This window comes from Porites lutea, chromosome 9, assembly GCF_958299795.1.
Source record: "Porites lutea chromosome 9, jaPorLute2.1, whole genome shotgun sequence".
Taxonomy (NCBI): Eukaryota; Metazoa; Cnidaria; class Anthozoa; order Scleractinia; family Poritidae; genus Porites; species Porites lutea.
This window is the reverse complement of record NC_133209.1, coordinates 16436315-16439096: the sequence shown is the minus strand read 5'-3', so window position 1 is coordinate 16439096 and position 2782 is coordinate 16436315. Positions and strand designations below refer to the sequence as shown.

The following is a 2782-nucleotide window of genomic DNA, read 5'->3' as shown; positions in this document are numbered from 1 at the left end:
GTCCTACGAGTTGGTTATCTCACTAACAGGGGGAAATGACTTGCTCATTGATTAAAAAATCGACTCGATGCTGATCATTGTTTGACTATGAGAAAAAATAATTTACACAATTTCGGTACTGGTCGATAAACCCATTGATTTGTCAGCAATTTGTAAGGACTGTTTGGTCCTTTGAACTGGCGATGGGTATTAATGGCAAAACGTGGAAATCGTGTTAGAATCAAGACAACTGCCAACTTACAATTTATTGGTACTGGGTTTTATTACATAGCATAACCCATACATAGCAAAATATCTGTATTGAACAATTGCAACTGATCCCCCCGGGCAACTGATGCGTGTATACGTCACAAGGAACTACAACAGTTTGGTCTTCTCTCGCACTCCTCCCCCCTATCTTTAATTAGAGACCGACCCTTTCACTTTTGCGGGGTTGTATATTGGGTGATTTCAGAAAAAAAATATATCCTGCTGACTGATTCCGAAGGAAAAAATTCTTGCAAGTAATACCTTCGGAAAGAAATATCTTACACTGAAAAAAAAACATCTTTCGTGGCTTATAATCCTGGGCAAAAAATCTTACATCTTTCGTGGCTTATTATCCTGGAAAAAACATTCTCTGTCCAGAGAATTGGAGAAAAACTTTTTACCCAAACCAAATCACCCATCCCCCCTTCTATAGACAATTGTTCGACCCCTTAAAGACGGTTTGATCATTGCTCTGTTGTATACATGTATCTATTTATCCGTGTGCGACCTGAGTACGTTTAACAGGGATTGGGACCACAAATGATCCCTCTATTTCCCGGAATTCATTTGCGGTATTTCCCACAACTTAAAAGCTAAAAATGAACTCTCTGTGCTACTCTGTGTGTCTGATATATAATGTATGCCTATCTGAGGTAAAGCGAGGGGGATTCCTGCTCAGTGATTTACATCAAGGCTATAGTTCCGTGAGAAATCATAAATACATGCGTTAAATTTTGCCATAATAAACATTTTTATATGTGTGGTTTAGCAGGGCTATGTGTGTGTGTGCGTGTTTTTTTAATAATATTAGGTTTAAATTGGTTGACATTTCGTGGTCTACATGCACATGCCGGTGGGTTTCAAAGAATATTAATTTTGCATTATATCTTAAACTGATACGTGTGACAGGACAATCCCTGCTAATAGAATTTCCAAGAAACCGAAGCAAGAGATTTAGTGATAGTACGATAGTAAGTTTGGCTAACTTAATGTTTCGAAAAGGAAAAGTAGTATTATGTAATTTTATGACATTGCATTTGAAGTTCAGTTTTAGTCTATTTCAGCAAAGATGGCAAATTCTTCTTCGAAAGACCAACGCGTGGGTAAACGACTAATTCCCTAACCTTTATCAAAGAACAGCCTGGAAGACTTAACAGATCAGAGCACTCAGCGAGGCAAACTGCGTCTAGAAGAGGTAGGAAAATTTTTTTTTTCAGCCAAAACTATTGCGTAGTATTGATTACCGAACAACAATTGAAGCAAGACACGTCCGTAGAAACATGTGTTTATTATTAGAGTTGCGATAATGGCCTTACAACCACATGCGTTGGTACACAGGTGATTGATCATGAGCCTCAAGAAGGTGATCATGATCCACTTGTAGTGCCAAGATTAAGCCCAAAAGATTTTGTTCTCTATACATACATGTGGTCTACATTTCAATGGAACGAGACTAGAGAAACCGGAAGTTTTTCTTTTTGACTGGTAGGTTACCCTTTGTGTTCTACATGGCTCCTGACACGAAAAGGAGAGTCGCCGTCACTTTAAGCTTATGGGCTGTAATGGCGTTTCAGATATTCACCCTAGTTAACGATTTTCCATCTCTTTTGTCAAATGCAGGCAAATTTACTGCGAGCGTATTTCCCGCATTCAATGGAGGAAATCGCACCGGCTCATTCGGGTTCTCATGGCAGCTATGGCGTTTTTTCTCGTTATCCTCCCATTGCTTCAAAAGTCGATTCCAATCTTTATAGAACACGCTAAAAGGGTTCCGAGACATTGGGATGTTACCGTGGAAACGGTGGGATTCTTTGTTCTTGTTTACAGTCGATTTATGGCCTTGCCGATATTTTTCTTTCTAACACTCGTTGTTCAAATTTACATCCTCAGGAACTGAAGACTTCCAAAAACAGATACAGCAAAGTGACATAACTCTAACGGAACTTTATCCTCTCAGAGTATCTGGGGACATTCCCCGTTTTTCTTTGTGAAACTGTGTTTCTACCCTCCCTCCCGTCACCGCATAAATCAGGTCAAATAAGCTCACAACTCAGCCGTTTGTTATTTACCGTATCCACGTATCCAAAGACAGAACAAAAAATGGCTCTGTTGCTGGTCTGTTAGAAAGGCACCAGAGATATGGAAACGTTGGGTTCAAAGTTGCTGGCCTTCATATAACACAACTAAAATCTGTCTGGTCACAGACTCTTCTTGGTCCCGTTATTGTCTTCGTAGGAAATGTTTTGTTTAAGGAACACTTTTAGGTGTTAAATTGTTATTGTTGTATCTAGGCATTTCTTCTGTTTCTTGCGTGTTTCCAATAGACCTTTCCACGGTTTTTCCACTTTAAACTTCTGACATGGACATGTTAGGGAAAATCCATCGACTCCGCTGAAGCTGAAAGGCCTTAAAGTCGCGAAATTTTACAGACGTTTGTATTGTGGGGGTCACCAACTTGTTCCTCACCATACAAACGTCGATGATACTTTAATTGTCCTCCGAGTGCAAGGACGCTCTTGCTTGGTGCCACTAC

General features: G+C 39.8%; 1 pseudogene; it reads left to right on the top strand.

The window, feature by feature from the left end:
- Positions 1–1096: 1096 nt before the first annotated feature.
- On the top strand, positions 1097–2513 carry LOC140948946 (uncharacterized; annotated as a pseudogene).
- The last annotated feature ends 269 nt before the right edge of the window (positions 2514–2782 follow it).